This window comes from Meleagris gallopavo, chromosome Z, assembly GCF_905368555.1.
Source record: "Meleagris gallopavo chromosome Z, MGAL_WU_HG_1.1, whole genome shotgun sequence".
NCBI lineage: Eukaryota > Metazoa > Chordata > Aves > Galliformes > Phasianidae > Meleagris > Meleagris gallopavo.
Window position 1 is genome coordinate 2622163 of NC_139435.1, and position 19311 is coordinate 2641473.

General features: G+C 41.5%; 1 long non-coding RNA gene across 1 annotated transcript in view; it reads left to right on the forward strand.

The window, feature by feature from the left end:
• The first annotated feature begins 977 nt into the window (after positions 1 to 977).
• LOC146542104 (uncharacterized) overlaps positions 978 to 19311 on the forward strand; it is a 30158-nt gene continuing 11824 nt past the window's right edge. The window contains exons 1-2 of the long non-coding RNA XR_014880616.1: positions 978 to 1108; positions 13520 to 13638. This is a non-coding gene — a long non-coding RNA (uncharacterized LOC146542104). The remainder of the gene's footprint in view (positions 1109 to 13519; positions 13639 to 19311) is intronic.

Here is a 19311-nt window from a genome sequence, read left to right on the forward strand (position 1 = left end):
GCCTCTCTCTGCGCGCTGCAGTGAGCGGATGCTGCTCCACCATGACCTTCTATGGTGGTGTTGCAGCAGCCTATTCCTTCATGGGGGCATTTGGGCTGACAATGAGAAGCTCCTTTTCCCACATAATTGAAAGGAATTTCTGATTATGCGCAGGGATGTCAGCAGTGCGAGCAGCTTGGACGCCTTCCAGCCGCAGCCGGATCCAATGACAGTGCTGCGATTTCTCCTTTTTTGGCACTCTACTTGTGAACTTTCTGCTCCCTTCTGGGAGTGATTTCTCAAGATAATATTCTGCTGCTCCAGCTCCTCTCTGATGGCCTAGATTTATAGCTTCTGCAAGGCGTGAGAGGGGAAGGGTTGGGGAGAGGCAGGGAGGATAAAAGTGGAGAGGGAAATTATTTTCTGGTTGGGGTTTTATTATTTTAGACCCACTCTGCTCTGGTGACTGTCTCCAGGCTTTGCACAAAAATAGCCGGTCGTTTCCATCTCTGTAATGCTCTTCACTGCCTACAGTGAAAGGTTGAAAGTACACACATGTTTTTTTGGCCTCTCTTTATTCCAGCCCCAGTGAGTACGCAGTACAGAGTGAGGACTACATTTATCTCTGACCTTTTCTCCATCTCTTGCATCTGTTAACAGAATAGCACAGGAGATGTCCCCAGCCTCCTCTCCCAGAGAGCAGCTGATACTGGTGGCTTGATTTACTTTATTTCCATCCTTCCTGATTTGCTTCAAATCTTTCCAAATGTCTAATTTATCTAAAGCATTCACTGCTCACACTACACTGGGGAAAAGCAAAACAACCTCCCAAAAAACCCCAGCCACTGATTTTCAGGGAGAAATATTGAAAACATCCAGATGCTCTGCTCAGAAATTTAGTAACGCCTTAATTAACCAGAACAAAAATTTCTCTCTCTGGATGTGCTAAACAGCTGAAAATCCTCTTTCCCCAGTGACTTCAGTCTATTGACGCTTCTACAATATCAGATCTGTATCATCCAAGGATTTCATTCACTTCTCATAGTACCCTCAGGAAGATGGGACAGTGCTGCCAACTCTGTTTCACAGATGGGAGATGGAGGCACAATATATATCCAAGGTAGACCAGGTGAGTTGGCTTCCCACTTCTTATAAAGGGAGCTCACTGATGTCTTAGAGGATTACATCTCTAATCCTGTAGGGCTAAAAGCAGCTGGAATGAATGCTGCTCTTTGAGACTCAGCAAGGTCACCCAGGAAGCACAGAGCAGAGCAGTGAAATGAGCCTTTATATTTCACAAATGACCTGGTGAATAACATGTGAACAATGCTGTGGAGAGGGTCGTGGGGGTCCTAGTAGACACTGAGCTGGACATTAAGAAGCAGTGTGTGTTTGCAGCCCTAAAGGCCAACTGCTACCTGGGCTGTGTCAACAGAGGGGTGGCAGTGGGCAGGGAGAGGATTGCCCCCCTCTTCTCTGCCCTCGTGAGGCCCCATCCAAATACTGCATCTCATTCTGGGGTCCCCAGTACAGGAAGGATGCAGAGCTATTGGGGCGGTTCTAGAGGAGGCCATGAAGATGATCAGAGGGCTGGAGCACCTCTGCTATGGAGACGGTCTGAGGGAACTGGGGGTGTTCTGCCTGGAGGGGGGATATGTTTGGGGATACCTCATTGCAGCTTTTCTGGACTTGAAAGGAGCTTATAAGCAGGAGGAGAGTGATCTTTTACGCAGACTGTTAGTAATAGGAAAAGGGGAAATGGCTGAAATCTAAAAGAGGGGAGATTTAGGTCAGATGTTAGGAAGAAATTCTTTATTCAGGATGTGATGAGGACCTGACATGGGCTGCATTGAGCTGCAGATACCCCAGGTGTTTAAGGCCAGCTTAAAAGGCGTCCTGGCAACCAGCCCATGGCAGGGGGGCAGGGGTAGGAACTGGATAGTCTTCAATGTCCTTTCCAACTCAAGCCTTTCTACAATTCTATGTGCAGCCGTTTGTGGGAGGTTTATCCCTTAAACAATGGCTTTGATAGGAAAGGCAGTGGTGTAGAGCAGCTCTCAGAGTTGTTCTTGTACCTTGTTTCAGCCTTGGCGTCTTGTCAGCTGCCCCGGGGATACAAAAGCACTTCTGAAATACCCACTGGTTTTAGCTACCACGGCATTTCAGTTCTTCAGGTTGTGTCTAGAAAGGGAAATTTTTCTGAGAAATCTGCCTGTGCTCAGCTTCACATTTCTCATCATCTGGGATAGTGAAATTGCCAGTGCTGAGTGCTCTTCTCTAGAGGTCATGGCTCAAATCTTACCTCTCTGAGAACAATTTGTCTGGAGACTGACATGAAAAATTTGCAATTTTTCTTGTCCCTGTTTATCTTCACTGCTTGCATCCACAAGAGTCCCAGGCTCCCCTACCCTATAAGCTTTTTACAATTACATCTGGTAATCTCAAGTAAGCCGATTCCACACACTGAGGCCTAAGGAGAGCTTTTGCATATGGAGGGATGTAAAGCCAAATGGTACTGCAGGATAGAGCACAGAGCTTTTTTATGAGAACCAAAGAAAATCATCTTAAAGGTCGGGAAAGGAGAGTGCTCTACTCTTTACTGATGCTTTGAGTATTTCAACACGAAACCACACACTCTGCCTATAACGACAGATCTAATTAAGCATCACCAAGAATCAGATAGCACTTGCATTCAGAGCAGAAATAGAGGTGATCACTTGGTGCTCCCTGAGCTTGGGTAGGGGGGGCAGAGGCTGTGATTGAAATGACCTTATACACAATCAGTCACAGGAGTCAAACAAGTCCTCAGCAAGGATTGGTCAGGATGATGGGAAGCCTCTCACTTCCTCTAAGAAATCAGAGTGAACAAAGGCACACTGACTGGCTGAGGAAATTATATTTTATTCAACTTATCAGCATGTGAAAGATAACGGAAATGAGCTGCAGAAGCGAGTCCCATTCTCTTCTGTGATGGCAATTTCAGAGACGGGGGAGAAATACCGCAGCAGACCTGATGCCCCTGACTATTGACAGGTCCCATGCCACCGTGGGCTTCCTAGCTGTCTTTGTAGGTTCTGCCTGCACTGGCACAGCATTCCCTGCGTGCAGCCAACAGAAAGCAAGGATGACTCAGGCACCTATTGCAGGAAAAACATCAAAGCTTCTAGTGCTGTGATCTACATTTTCTTATCTATGAAATGAGGTTACATGCTTCGCGTGGTAGCGGAGGAGGGAAGTGAAGGACAAGGAGATCACCATGCTGCAGTCAATCTCTCCTGCCTCCTGGTTATGTGAAGGGCAGGTTGTACCCACCAGGTAAATAGCCATCCCCTCTCATCTGGAGTCTTCTCTGTTGATTGCGTTTGTTCTAAAGATGCTGTGTGAATCAACGCAGACAAAAGAAAGCAGAGATGACGACTCAGCCTTGAAGACACATGAGATTTCTGGCTGCATTGCTACCTTTGCATCTCCTTCCCCTAAGTAAGGAGAGACCACGTGAAGTGCTAAAGTCAGAAGTCAGGCTCAAGTGCGGCCAAAGGCAAAATGTTTACTAGCATGATAGTAAATATTGTACTGGCAAGTAATACCAATAAAAAGTGTTTTTGATCTATCTAATACTTATTGGTATATGCATGAAAATGTGGTGAAATCTGGGGGCATAATCATAGAATTATAGAATGGCCTGGTTGGAAATGACCACAATGATCATCTAGTTTCAACCCCCCCTGACATGTGCAGGGTTGTCAACCACTAGGCCAGGCTACCCATAAAATGGCTGTGTTAGTTAAACCCAGCAGAAGAGTGTTTGGTGGCTGTGCTGGGATGAGGGGTGAGTTTTTCCATTTTAACTGCTTTCCTACTGTCCCCAGCTTTAAAAAGAAGATCTTACTTGAAGTCCAAAGCCCCTGGACTAATGGTGTTTCCCAGCAGCATGCTTTCCAAACCTGCAGATAAGGCATGCTTCATCCAGGGAACCATATTGCCAGTGGTGTTTTAATACTAAACCTGATTTGGTTTAATGAGCCTGACCCAGGTACAAGTGCATATAGATTAGGAAGTCCTTATGATTACATTGACAGCAGTCAGAAAATTAAATCGTATCATACAAACTGGAAGCAGGAAAAGATCAGCATCATTTAATTTACTCCACACTAGTGTAGATTTGATTCCAGTCCAACTCCCTGAAAAAAGGAAGATGGAAGTCTGTTTGGCACATCCTTGATGCTTATGCTTCTTCTGTTATACTTTCAACACCTTTTTAAAATATTTTCTCCGTCTTTTGTGCTTTTATTCTTGAGACACATCTCTGTATCTTCAGTGAAAGGTGTGTACAAATCATATTTTTCCTCCATGTAAAGGTTTCCCTTAACTATTCGTATGCTTGAAAATAAATAATCAAACCTCTTGATGTATAGCTTACAAGAACGTGGTTAAAGGCTTTTCTTGTTTGTATGTTTATATGACTTTGGAACACGTAGGGTTTTTAAAGAGGAAATTCTGAACTGTCCCAGAGAAAGGTGATGGCAGGCAGAATCAAAATCAAAACTTTTCTTTCTATCTCCATAAGCAAGACCCTCATTAAAATTGTAAGAAATAGCAACTATGCTCCTCCATTGGATTTACTAGAAGATGTAATTGATAGAGAAGCAACAAGGCAGAAGGGAAATGCTCTTGCTCAGATATCTCAGATATTGCAGAGATATCTGAAGAGTGTGGAGATCCTGAGGCCTGCTTACTGTGCAAATCATAGAATCACAGAATCTCTCAGGTTGGAAAAGATGGTCTTGAAGACCATCAAGTCCAACCACGATCTAACCACACCACCCTAACTCTAACAGTCCTCCACTAATCATGTCCCTGAGCACCACATCCAAATGGTTTTAAACATATTCAGGGATGGTGACTCAACCACTTCCCTGGGGAGCCTATTCCAGTGCTTAACAACCCTTTCTGTAAAGAAGTGTTTCCTGATATTTAATCTAAACTTACCCTGGCGCAACTGGAGGCCATTTCCCCTCATCCTGTCACCTGTCACCAGTGAGAAGAGACCAACTCCGCTCTCACTGTAAGCACCATTCAGGTATTGGAAGAGAGCAGTAAGGTCTCCCCTCAGCCTCTTTTTCCCCAGACTAAACAGCCCCAGTTCTTCAGTCTCTCCTTGTGGGGCATATTCTCCAAGCCCTTCACAAGACTTGTTGCTCTTCTTTGGACCTGCTCCAGCATCTCAATGTCCTTTCTGTACTGAGATGCCCAAAACTGAACACAGCACTCGAGGTGAGGCTCACCAGTGCTGAGTACAGGGGCAGGATGACTTCCCTAGTCCTGCTCACCACACCATTCCTGATCCAAGCCAGGATGCTGTTGGCCTTCTTGGCCACCTGGGCACACTGCTGGTTCATATTCAGCCAATTGTCCATCAGCACACCAAAGTCACTTTCCATCAGGCAGCTTTCCAGCTGCTCTTTCCCAAGCCTGTAGGGCTGCCTGGGGTTGTTGTGACCAAAATGCAGGACCCAACACTTAGCCCTATTGAAACTCATACAGTTGATGGTATCAGGATCAGTGTATAACCCTGAAAATGGGGACTTCCTTCATTTAGGAGCTCTGATAAACAGAGTCCAGATTAGGCTATGTACAGCTTTCTGCCATCCCCGAGCAGGAGTCAACGCTAACAACCTTATGTTAGATGAAGTAGCCTCAGGGTTCTTTACATTTAACATCAAAGCAGAGAAAAGCAAATGAAATTATGGCCCAATAATGCAATTTGTATCTGTTGTAAATGTCCTTAGCTACATATCTGAAAATCCAGATACGGCTGAGCTAAAAACAGCTTCAAAATGAGCAGTGAGGGAAACTTGTAGCTTCTTTTGTAGTTTATGATGAAAGAGATAGCTGACAGTATATAAACCTCACAAAATATTTACTTTTTGTTTAAGCTGAGGAGTAAAAATAGCTTTCCATTCATCATGTGGAGGGCTGTACAGTGTGAGGCCAACTGGGAAGCTGCTCTCAGCCTCCAGCAATGTGATGTTTTCCAGTTCAGAGGCGGGGAAAGGGGAAGATTGCTTTGGGGTCAGGTAATTTCTTATCACTTGAAATCTGCAGTGCTGTGCCTCAGATTAATGGCCAAGGAACGCTACTCCCTGCAAAGACCCAATGCCAGACCACTCTTTGTTGTGCCGTGTCTGGGAACAGGTCATACTCTTTCCTAATCAGTAGCCTGTGGTGAAGAGCTAGAAAATTAGCAATAAAAGCAGCCAGGACTGCAAAAAAATGATTTTTCTACCACTTTGAATGAATCTCTTTTTCTCTGGGTCAGGGTTGATAGCATTTCCCCAAGGGATTTTATACACTATCCACATTTTTTTTTACAGTTTAATTATACTTATTTTAATATACGAAGTGCTTCCTCTGCCTACGGTACAGTTTCAATTGTTTTAACTTAATGGTCTGGCTTAAGTTACTCTGCTTTTGTTGGGTAATGCTGCAGTTTCAGGAGTTTTTTTTCCAGGTGAAGATATGAATATAAGTGAAGACATTAACGCGGATAACCAGACCTGAGCACATCCTTGAGACTGCTGACCCAAAAATGCATATTTTGCTAGTTAAAAAATGTTAGGTGCTCCTGAAAAAAAAAAAAAAAACAACCACCTGAAGTGTATTTAACTCACTTCCATCAGGACTTTCAGTGGAAAGAGCTATGAGGTTTCCCCTAGACAAGACACAATGTACAGTACCATCATCGGGTTTCCCATGGAGAGAATGCCAAGAGTCATTACTCTCAGTGAACTTGTGGCTCTGCAGAGCCCAAATCACAGGCTTGTGGCATAGCAAGATAACCTGTTTTAATTTCTTCAGAACTGGATAAAGGTATTTTAAATAATGCCCTGCACAAGCGAGAAAGTTTTTCCCACTGAGGTGAACATTGCATCATCCTAGCTCTCTGAAGCGTAAGGTTTCCTGTTTGCTAATGCCACTTGCCAAGGACACGTTTTATTGCCTTCGTGTTACTGTGTGTCAGTCAGGAATAAATCTCTGCAAAGCTTCTATCTCTCTCTTCAGCCACACGTAACCTCATTTATATTCAACAAACTTTCCTTGCCTTCTCTCTCTCTCTCCTCCCGCCCTCTCTTCCTTCCAAGAAGGCATTTCAATGAATCCGTGTGGGCACCATTTAGGCCTGAAATGAAGATCTCTATTCAGAGGCTGAACAAATTCTCACCAGCTTCCTTAGACGTAGGGCTAAGCTCCTCGGTTCCCTTCGCCTCTTTGTCTGCAAGTTTTTGGGGCCAGACTGCCAAGTTCAAGTGAGCTCCAATCCCTCCTCTTTCACAGGCCTCCTGATTAGTGGCTTTCTTTTTCAAAGACTATAGATACATTTATTAGAAATTCCTTTTTTTGTGAACACATTGAATGAAGGTATGAATGGAGATGCTAAGACGAAGAAAGTGAGAAGCTTAATATAACTTAGGCTTCTGTAGTTAATTAGATTTGGATGGCTTCAGAGGAGCAGCTGTATTTTTTTTTTAATTGAAGTTACATAAAGGGCTATTCAAAGTATTTTGGGTGGGGAGGGGAGAATGTATAAAATAAAAAAGCTGTGAGATGGGTCTTGGAAATACACCCTCTCCCCTTCTTCCTTTTCTGGGAGGGAAACAGCAGTGGAGAGTAAAAAGAGAAAAAGTGAAAAAAAGTCCTATCACCAAAGAGGATAACAGAATCATTGGTGCTGTTGCTAATACTCTGTGTCTGAGGCACAGCGAGCAGGATGCATATTCAAACAGGAGAGCTGTTTTTTACTTTTTTTTTTTGTTCAGAGATAATCTGAAATGCAGAAATCCGAAATGCATTCCTTTGCACATCCTGAATGCTAGATATCAAACTTTGAAAGGACATTGCCAAGATAAAGATCACACCCAGCATTTAAAACATCTCATGGGCAAAAAAAATCCTTCCCCTCCTATCTGCCTGAAATCTTCAAGATGCTAAAAAGGAGGCATGGGTTTTGGAAGCCAAGTGATGTTGCAGCAGTTACGCTCTTTGTTTACTTTTGGCGCTGCCTGGTGAAGGAAATGAGACTGGTCAGCTCCGGCTGCTGGTTCGTGTCATGCCAGTTTTCTGCTCTTGCACCACACACACTGCAGCTGCCTCTGCAGTCCCATCCCTGAGCAGAATCCTGGTCTTAATTGAATTTTTAAATACATAAAGAGATGCCTGCTAGCAAGCCTTCTCTTTCTTTTGCCCTATCTACATGTTAATCCCAAGACACGTTAAGGAAGCAGCTCTCTTTCACCAAGGGTATTTCAGGAGCTAAATCTTCAGCTCATGCAGACAGAGAGATTTCCTCTGGCTGCAATCATGCTGATTTTCCTCAGCTAAGCATGCAAGCCAGGGCTATGGGAGAGGGCAGCTGTCACTTCAGTTACACCAGCACACCACGCTGCTTTCAAGGTGGTGACTGCACACTCACATCGACTGCATTGCTAAATCAATCAGCGTATTTTAGCCTTCTCACCTGAGTTATCAACGAGGTGAATCAGGCAGGAGAATTCTGCTCCCGGCATCACAACAGATATTTACAGAGGTGGAATAATGGGAAAACAAAACAAAGAGATGGAACACAGCCATTTGTCACCATCAAAGTTTTTGCAGTTCAGCAAGAAGTGCCACTTGCACAGTCCTTGTTCCCTCTATTTGAATTCTCTGGTGTCTAAAGTACATGCACAGTCGCATAAATATATATATATATTTTTCAAAGAGAGGTGGTAATTTGGGCTTTACACATTTAATCATGTGCATGGTGATCTGTTTTTTTTTTTTGGGGGGGAAGGTATGGGAAAATATCTCTGTCTTCAAACCTTTATCAATAATTGGCTGATGTGTTGGGAGGAGAGTATTTGTTAATATATGCTACATTTCTCCTCTGTCCTTTCTTTATCTTCTATTTCTACGGCTATGAACTAGAAACAAACAAAGAAATAAAAAAATTCTAATTCTCCCTGCAACAATATCCAACAAGATCTTTTTCTTCTTTTTTTTTTTTTTTTTTTCCCCTAAAGTATCTGCAATTATTTGCTTTGAGGAGAAAAAAAAAAAAAAAAAAAGTAATATTGGCATGAGGTTTTGAATTGTTATTATTTTGAATTAAAAATGTTATGGAATTGTTGAAATGAAAAATTGCTTTAGACTGAGATAAGAAAACATTTAATATAACATTTCAGACTTCTGAGTGATTTTTGTCAAATTTGTCAACACATCCTTAAAACATTGCGAAAACAGGAAAAAAAAATGTGTGAAAATTTTTCCAGCTACTTCATATTGGATTCAACTATACAAACCTTTTGTCAGTTCAGAACAGTATAAATATAATCCTTTCTTAAGACATTCATGTAGAAAGGAGACAGAAGAAAAAGCTTGAACTGTGCTGAAGATTTAATGATTTGAGGAAAGGTATAAGTGCCTAGACTAACAATGAACTGTGATGATGGGTTTGTGAGAAGCAGAGGGTGAGCTTCTGGGTTCAAGGCCCAGAATGGGCTGAGAGGAAGAAAAGATTGCCAGAAAATGTGTGGTATCATTCTCAGGGGACCTGGAGACAGTAGAAGGGAATGAAACTTGTGGCATTTGGTTTCTGGTTTGGAGACCAGCTTACTAAGGCAAGCAAGCCACCCCCACCACAGTCATGATGCAGAGATGCTTTCTTTGACTGTAATCATCCTCATTTGGTTACGAGAGGCTCCTAGCTCTATAAAGTCTGAAAAGCAGAATAAATTATCCTGTCTGGAATTCATCACTACCAATGCTGAGCTGCTTCCATGACCCAAGATAATTCTTTTTAACTAGATTATTTACCCCTAAATTGTAGATCAGTTCAACCGTTCATAAAGTTTCTAAGTTAGTTCTTAACCTTTGCCTTTTGATTATCTCTGCTTTCAGAATAAAGATAATTGTTCATTCTAAGTGAATACTTGCTGCTGGGAAGAGGAGGGAGGAGAGACAATGGAGTTGGATGTGGTTATTGGGAACTGAATGGATCACCCATATGCAAAGGTTTTGGCTAGAAACATGGAGGAACTTGAAATCTTGGCATACTAACAATGATACTAATGGTACTTACCTGATCATTTGGAGGAAGTAGAAATATGGCAGAAAAGCTGCTGTTGTAGGTTTTAGGGAAGATACTGAGAAATGAGATAAATCAGCACTCTCAACCAAAAGGAAAAGGATGGTGGGAGCAGAAAGGTTTATAAATAACTTATTGAAAAATCACCAAGAAAATTTTCCACTGTGCCTTCAGTAGATAAACTCAATAGCAATTCTGGTCTAAATATCTGCGCCTTGAATTTAAATTCATTCTTTAAATATTTGCATAGGGACTTAAAAATTCCTTTTCTGTAAATATTCCCTACAGGATAAGGTGGAATATTGAAGTGTTTGCTCACAAAAGGTGTAGTCAGTGTGAAAGCAAATCCATTAAAATATATTGAGCAAATATTCATAGGAAATAAGAATAAACCAAGTGAAAACGGCTTTAGGAGGGTTTGGAAAAGAGGCAGGTGAAGTCATTGTGATAGTGCCATGTCAGATTAGTGCTCTGAGAGGGCTGTAGGGCTGGAAGCAGTTAAGACATTATTTACCCTTGCAATAAAACAAGTATTATTTTTACTCACATTAATCAGTAGACTTGTAAGTCCATTAGAGAACAAAGCCTACATATAATACGAAGGAGAAAAATCAATGTAGAATAGTAAACTAGTAAAAATGAGTGAAACTAAATGAGTTTCTGCGATTTCCTACCTTTTCAAATTGCATTACTTATTAGAATAAACCCTTCAGGGAGTTAGCAATAGACCTGACTGAAATACTGTAGAACAAATTGGTAACTAAATGGAGCATCAAAATAAAAGAGTAACTCAATAATATAATCCTTTATCCAGTAGTCGTAACTACTAACCTGACTCTATTGCTGAGCTGTCTGATTTGATACGTTTTTTTCCTAAATGTATTCAGATTCAATTACCTTGATTGGAGAATTACATGGCACTCAGATGGAAGTGACTTTACTGCAGTTGGGGAATTACGGTCTTAGGAATCAGCTGCCTTGCTCTCAGACATCAAGTTGCCAAGAGTTTGTAGTCAAAAGATGACTAATAAGGAACCTGAAGGTCTTCATAACGCCTAGGAAGTTTTCAAACTAATTGCATCCATGACATCCAGAGATGGTCTCCAAACCAGGAGAGCAGTTAGAACAGAAGGAAGGACTTGAAGGAGCCTTCATGAAAGAGCTGTGGTTGGTGGGGACTGCAAAACCCTGCTGCATTGTCTACATGTAAAAAAAGGCTGAGTTCTACTGATGTTCAGATTACAGAAGTACACAGTAGCTTCTACCAGAAAGAAGGGTTCATTATGGTGGGCAGTGTAAGGTCCTGCTTTGCCTCTCTGCTTTGAAGAATTTCAGTGAAGTGCTGGATGCAGCATCCTGATCGAAGGTAGAAGAGTACAGTCACTTCCAGGAAGAATCTTAAATGGTTTTATGCATGTGTCTAAGCAAAGCAGGGAAAAATTTAGAATGAAGAGATATTTTAGACCTCACTAACGTTGTAAGACAGAGTGCAGCCAACAAATCTAAGTAACACAGACAAAAGGGAAGGAAATAGAAATGGTTAAATAGTTTACTGTAGGTTACACAAGCATCGGAACTGTGAAGAGAAATCAGCTCATCTGAGCCTTCATCTTTGTCCATGCTCTGCCTCCTGCTGCTGAGTCCCTTTGAAAGGCTGTGGCTAGCTCCTTTCTTTTTAACGCAGAGGAGAAAAATGATCTAGTGGTCCTTGCACAAAAATAATAACTGAATTTCAAAAGTTTCAGCAAGCTCAGCCTTCTATTGTCGGCTTGCTTAAAGGCCACTGGAGATAAATCATCCATCAAACAGACAAACTCTTATGTCAGGAACCTGCTGTCCATACAGTCACATTCATGTGGTAATTCTACATCTGCAAGCTTGTGTATTGCAATAACTCATGAATGAATAAATCCCTACCTGCACACACACAATGCTGTTTTAAGAGAATGCCATCTGGCAGATATCTACAGTTTAAAGGAATTAGGAACATTGTTTTGCAAGCAACAGAAAAGGATGAGGAATGAAAATACATCTCATCTGTACCATAATGTTATCCGAGAATTTCAGTCATTGTATGTTCTCTTGTTTCTATTAGATCAAAACATTTTCCACTGTGATTGTCTGTGAAAGTCTCCTGTACCAAGTAAAATGTGTTTTGAATGTGTTAAATAATAATGAAATTGAGAGACTGTGGTTGCAGATATTCATTTTGACTTGAATAGAAAGTTCCCTTCAAATCTATTTTTTTTCAACTGTTCTCAGCACAGAGCTGGCTAATTCTTTTTGTGCAGCCCTTGTGATTTTGAGATGGTTTTCTATGTTTTGTATTACAAATAGTAGTCAGGTGGCTTTAAATCCCACTCTTGACACTGCAAACATGATCCATAGCTCTGAAAATGAGTCATGGGCTCACTAAAGCGTGACTACCATGACTCTGTATGAAGAACAGGTTTGAGAAAGTAAGTCTTGTATTCACAGATTGCTCATCATGTTTGTCTGAGGTAAACATTATACACAGATTCTGCATACTATTAAAGACTGACAGAGCCAAGATGTGCAATAGTGGGGTTGGGTGGGAATCCTATTCACATAACTCTCACTGTGACATGGTCTGCATGAAAGAAGGAAAGGTAAAAAAGGTTTTTCCTTTCAGAAACATTTCAGTGTTGAGCTGCCTTTAAAAAACCAAGGTTAAGATGTGTTCTTCAGAAAGATAGAAGAGGAAATTTGGAAGTTATGAGGAAGTTTTTCACACAGCTAGTGGTGAGGCACTGGAACAAGTTGCCCAAGTATGTTGTGGATGTCCCATCCTTGAAGGCATTCAAGACCAGGCTGGATGTGGCTCTGGGCAGCCTGGTCTGGTGGTTGGCGACCCTGCACATAGCAGGGGATTGAAACTAACTGATCACTGTGGTCCTTTTCAACCCATTCTGTGATTCTATGATTCCATGATTCTATGAAAATAAAGCATTCTTCCCAAATGCATGTTGTATCTGTAGTGGTGGGAAAGATCCATGCCAAGCACAGAAACTGGAATAAGAACAGCTCCAACAAATAGACAGACAAAATAATGGACATTTGATTAAAGCTAAACTAAAAAAATTTGTTGACTTCACAAAATCATGGAATTACTTGTGTTGGAAAGGACCTTAAAGTACGTCCTGTTCCAACCCTCTTCTGCGGGCTCGCTGCCCCCACCAACTCAGGCTGCCCATGACCCCACCCATGGCCTTGAGCACCTCCAGGGAAAGGACATCCACAATTTCTCTGGGCAACAGTGCCAGGGCCTCACCTCCCTCTGAGTGAAGAATTTCCTCCTAACAGCTAACCTAAATCTCCCCTCTTTTAGGTTTAAAACCATTCTCCCTTTTCCTGTCTCTGTAATGTTTGAAGAATTTCTCTGCGTCTTTCTTGCAGGCCCTCTCTAGGTACTGGAAGATTGCTACAGTCAATCAACCATATGAAGTCTGTATACACCAAAACAGAGGGACAACTTCATCACTGTTTGTCCACTTGATCCGGTTTTTCTGCTCAAGGTAAGTAAGCTAATAAATGTATAGAAGAGACTAATCCTCCATGTCCTGGTCTGTAATACGTTCCAGATATAAACTGTATAAGGTGTATTAGAACAGCTTTAATGGAAGCAACACCAACAAGAAAATGCATACAATGTTGAGTCATGCCATATGAATCCAAATAATAAAATTATTCCTTTTCACATCTTCTTTTCAGAGAATTTGAAATGGAAACTGAATACACTACTGCCAAAATGTTGCTAGGAGAGTGTGAATGGCAGACAAACGGAGACAGTAGTTGGGAGAAATTGCTTATACTGCTTCTGATTACATATTTTTAACTGACCCAAATAAAAGCAGTACTTAGAAAACCTAGATGTGATAATGGTGATTCTAACACCAAAAAGAGATAGGCACTACAAAATAATCTTCAAAGAAATCTTTTTGATTTTACAGTTATTCTAAAGCAATAGGTATGGGATTAGATTAAACTAAAGACAGAAAATCCTTTGAAGATTGCCCTGTCATCCTCCCAGTGTAGAATTGGTGCAATTTTGAAATTCTTCTTTCCACGCTCCTTTATGGGAAGAACGGAAGCTTTCACCAGTACAGCTACCTTTGGAGTCTATTCCAGATTTTGGATGAGGTTTCAATAGGATTTTCCTTCCTAATACTGAACATAATATTTTCCACTGCTTAATTTCATCCTATTATATCTAATTACACCCCCCTGAGCAATGTGAGACTATTCTTATCCCTCCCTTCAAATACTTACAGACAATTATCGTGTTGCATATCCCTGTCTGCCAAGTTACAATTATTTAGTTGCTTTTACCTTCTGTTCCATTTATTTGACTTTCCTGTTATCCAAAGGCTATCCAGTGCCTTACTGAATAGGGAAGAAAGACTTGGAGTGACTCATATTATTGTAAGCATAATAAATTAAGTTTGCAAGATACTCGTCTCCTCCTTGCAATTAGCGTCACGAGTATTCCACCACATTTAAAACTCCTAGTTCTTGACATTCTGTGGATGTTTATAAAAAATATCTGATCTTTTAATAGTTTCATAATTGGTGCAGTTCTGCTGCTGAGTAGCAACTTCACAGGTTTCTTCAATTACATGAGGAAAAAATGTAGCAGCTACCTTGTTGTTCCATGCTAATGATGTCATCTGAGGATTCTTGCCTTGGACTTTGGAATATCAATCAAGAAAGTCACTATGTAAGGTTAAATGTAAGATCAGACTTACTGGGTGACTTCCTTAACTCCAAATATTTGAGGCACAACTTGTAGACTACTGGCTTTCAATCATTTTCAAAGTTCTCCCAAAGACAAAATTTTACACCAACCTTAATATCTAATACTAGACCAGGTTGCCCAGGGCCCCATCCAGCCTGGCCTTGAACACCTCCAGGGACGGGGCATCCACTCTGGGCAGCTGTTCCAGCACCTCACCACTCTCTCTGTAAAGAACTTCCCCCTGACATCCAACCTCAATCTTTCCTGCCTCAACTTAAAACCATTTCCCCTTGTTGTACTGCTATCTACCCTTTCAAAGAGTTGACTCCCCTCCTGTTTGTAGGCTCCCTTTAGGTGCTGGAAGGCTGCAATGAGGTTACCCTGCAGCCTTCTCTCCTCCAAGCTGAACAAGGCCAGATTGATCAGCCTGTCTTCATATGGAGGTGCTCCAGCCCTCCAATCATCTCTGTGGCTCTCCTCTGGACCCCCCTCCAACAGCTCCCGAAGTACCCAGTCTGATCAAGGTTCTCAGTTTGGAGTAACTCCTACTCACCCCTCAGAATTTTCTCTGTGCTGCCATTAGACCTTTTTCTTCTACCTACCTGCCAAATTTACACACTTTTCAGGAGGTTAGGGTCAACAGGATACTGACACAAAGGTATAAATCTTTGCATCTGACTGAAAGTGCCAAAAGATTCTAGAGTTATCAAATGGAGAACACAGATGGACAAAAGATAGCATGATTGCAGAAGTCATTATTTTCCTTTCGGAAACTCAGCTAAGGAAATAACTATATAAAAAAAATCATAGTTTATTGTTATTTTTAATCAAGAACTTGCTATCATTTTCCACATTGCTAGCATGAAAACGGAGAAACTGGGAATCTGAGTACAAAGGCTAGATAAGAGAAGATAATAGTAAAGAATTTTTATTAGATGGAAATCATACTGAATACATGTTCACTAGACACAAGCTTCAAAAGCCATTGCACTACAAATGTACAGGCAGAGGTCACTGTAGAAAGGGATGTAAGATGGCTTAAAAACAGAAACAGCAACCATGGCTCTGTTTTTCAATCAATAGGGCCAACGAGAGCTGATGGACCTCTGGAGCAATTGATTACTTTGAGAGGCAGTAAATAGAGATACTGACATTCAGAATGTGGCCAAAACAAAATTGCTCATCTCTTTTGTCAGCTTTATTTAGTGTGAAAACCCTCAGCAGCAGGTACTAAGGGTTTGATATCATTTTGTTTGCAGGGCTTTCTGTGGTGAAAAGGACATGTTGTTCAGGGCTATTATATCATCATTACCGTCATTATTTGTGTAAGATACTGCAGTGGAGAAAGAGGATACAGCCTGCTCTTTCATGTAAGCAAGATGAAACAGCCCTGTTGATACTTCAGATTAGAAAAGCTCAATTTTTTTACCTTTAAATATGATTTTAAATATCCAGTGGACAAGGTTCCTGCTAAGTGTAGCAAGCAGCAATTTTTTAAGCCCTGCTAAGGTAAACTAACCTGTTTTACATGTAGAAAGACTCAAAATTTAAATGCACCCGAACCTGAGCATTCCTCAAAACTGTTTTGTATAGATTATTTTACAGTATATTCTGATCCATGGGATGCTGGCATTCGAATTACAGGGTAAATGTGACGGCAAAACTTCCAAAGATTTTAAAGATGCCAGTACTTCACTCATAGAAATAAGATCATCTATCAAATCTCCTTGTTCATCCGCTGTGAATGCAGGAGTGTGTCACCTGATATATAGAATGATAAAATGGTTTGGGTTGGAAGGAACCAGCTCCAACCCCCCTGCTATAGGCAGAGACATCTCTCACCAGATCAGGTTGCTCACAGCCCCATCCAGCCTGGCCTCGAATGCTTTAAGGAAGGGGGCATCCACAACATCTCTGTGCAACCTATTCCAATGTTTCACCACCCTCACAGGAAATAATTTCTTCCTATTATCTAGTCTAAATCTATCCTCTTCCAGTTTAAAGCCATTTCCCTTCATCCTGTCGCTATATGCATTTATAAAAAGTTCTTCCCCAGCTTTCTTCTAGGCCCCTTCAGGTACTAGAAGGCTGCTATAAGGTCTCCTAGGAACCTTCTCCTCTACAGGCTGAATAGCCCTAGCTCTCTCAGCCTGTTCTTGTAGGGGAAGTTCTCTAGGCCTCTGATCATCTTTGTGGCTCTACTCTGGACATGGTCCAACAGCTCCATGTCCTTCTCGTTTTGGGAGATCCAGAACTGGACTCAGAACTCCAAGTGGGTTCTCAGAAGAACAGAGTAGAGGGGCAGAATCATCTCCTTCAATCTGGTCATGTTCCTCTTGATGCAACCCAGGATACAGTTGGCCTTTTGGAGCACAGTGCCTGCTCATGTTGAGTATTTCATCAACCGACATTCCTAAATCCTTCTCCTCAGGGCTGCTCTCAAGCCATTCTCCATCTAACCTGTATCTATGCTTGAGATTGTCTCAAGCCATGTGAAGGACCTTGAACTTCACCTTGTTGAACTTCATGAGGTTGGCATGGCCCCCTCTCTCAAGCCTGTCCAGGTCTCTCTGGATAGCATCCCTTTCCTCTAGCCTGTTAGCTGCACCGCTGAGCTAATTGTCGTCTGCAAACTTGGTGAGGGTGCACTGGATCCCACTGTCCTTGTCACCTACAAAGATGCTAAACAGCACCAGTCCTAACATAAATCCTTGAGAAACGCTACACTTCACCAGTCTCCACTTGGACATCGAGCCATTGATCACAACTCTCTGTGTGCAACTCCAGTCAATTCCTCACCCAATGAGTCGTTCATCCACCAAATCCATTTTTCTCCAATTTGGCTTTCTACAATATCCTTCTTTAATATCCTTCTACAATTCAGGTTAAGGCATGTGGCTTTAATCTGAGAGAGCAGCCAAACATCTGACAAGACTTTGGAGCTAGGATATATACCTTGAATTAAATTCCTTTGCTGCTGGCTTCTGTTTGTGGGAAACTATTTACCTTTTAAATGATGCACTTTCTCAGACCTGTCACTGCAGTGCAGACCCACACCTGACTATAGGTTCTGCTGATGTACCTGAATAAGTTTTACTGGAAGTACTGCAGGAAAATCAAAACAGACATGCCAAATTTGATGGTCCAACCAGTGAAGCTGCTGATGTTAGTTCTTCCAAGGAAAGGGTATAAATGTGCCCATAATTAATATTATAAAGATGTTGCCCACAGCATAAATGCCCTCCTAATGCATGTGACTACAATGCAGTTACTACGGTCTCTTTTTACATTGGAAACATGGAGCCTTCTTCCGTCTTTCCCTCTCAGTATCTTCTTAGAAAGAACATAGAACTCTGCTGGCATGAACTGGGAAAGGAAAAATTGAAAGAGAATACTTGCATTTTCTGGTCTAAATTTTATATCTCAGTGCTCACCTGTTTTGCCTCCACATACAACCACTCTGACACCAAAAGCAGAGTACTCAACTTTGTATGTCCCAGTGATGTAGCAATGTGCTGTGCTGCACATTAAGTGGCACACATCATCTTTGCACTCACAGTACGACCAATTCATAACCTGCTTGATCCATTTTGGAATGCTAGAGGGCTGACTGCATTGCTTTTTGGGAAGATGCTTGCTCTCACCTGGCTGAAAGATCAGCCTCCTCAAGTAGTTGGTAATATTAAGACGTTTTGGAGAATATTTTTTTCCTGTGTAATTTAAAATGCCATTAGGAAAAAGAGAATAAGTAACTGAAGTGGTCACTTCCAATACTTTTATTTTGCTTGCATCTTTTTACCTTGATGGTGAAGAAAACTCGTGATATAAGATGTAAACTTACGACAATTTTCTGAAATACATGCACCTCCAAATTTTTACCAGAGGATCTGAAGATGATGAAATAATTACATCTGTAACTATAACTCTGATTTTTGTCTGTGTTTGTCTCTATTTCTTATCCATGTCAAAGTCCACAGATCTCAGCCACCCTAAGTTTATTTGTAGTACCTTGAACACAAGTTCTATAAAGACCTTATTATTTTCAAGTAAAATTTTCCCTTATAATTATTTTAAACTACCGTGACTGCCCATGAGATGAACTGCAGGGAGACATATTGATATATGTTCCTTTTTCAGCAGTACCCCTCCTTCTCCACCATAAAGGTCATTCAATCTCAAAAGTTCTTTCCCCTTCCTGTAGGTAATTGCAAGCACTATTACCACCAGCTCTAAAGACTATCAAACCTTCTGTCTGGAAGCCAGCTATAAGTGTTACACAAATATACAAAACTCTGTTCAATCCTTTTTTTGCCCTGCCTGAGCTAAGGATCTAGCTGCTAGTGACTTCTGTTAAAATACACACCCTGCTTATCTTGAAAAATCAGGCACAGTCTGCCTGAAAACAGCCCTGATTATAAGGCAGCAATAACAGATGGCAGCAAGTCAAAGAACA